Source organism: Buceros rhinoceros, unplaced genomic scaffold (assembly GCF_000710305.1).
Source record: "Buceros rhinoceros silvestris isolate BGI_N320 unplaced genomic scaffold, ASM71030v1 scaffold24082, whole genome shotgun sequence".
Lineage (NCBI taxonomy): Eukaryota > Metazoa > Chordata > Aves > Bucerotiformes > Bucerotidae > Buceros > Buceros rhinoceros.
Genome location: NW_010397461.1, coordinates 1 through 252, shown reverse-complemented (window position 1 = coordinate 252; position 252 = coordinate 1).

Here is a 252-nt window from a genome sequence, read left to right as displayed (position 1 = left end):
TTTGGACGGGGCTTTTGCCAGAAAAGGTTGGCCCAGACGATCCTTGAGGCGCCTCCAAGCCGGTGTTGTGCGATTTTTACATTTATTTAAAACACACACAGCACGGCCAGGTATAACACACCAGCTCAGCTCCAAGCACTGCAGCTGCTCCTGCGCGCTCGTCTCTTCGCTCTATCGCGGTGCGAGATCCCGTGGCTGTAAGCGGCCCCCCGCTGGCAGCGGGGCCGGGCGCTGGGCGTTCTTCGCCTGCGG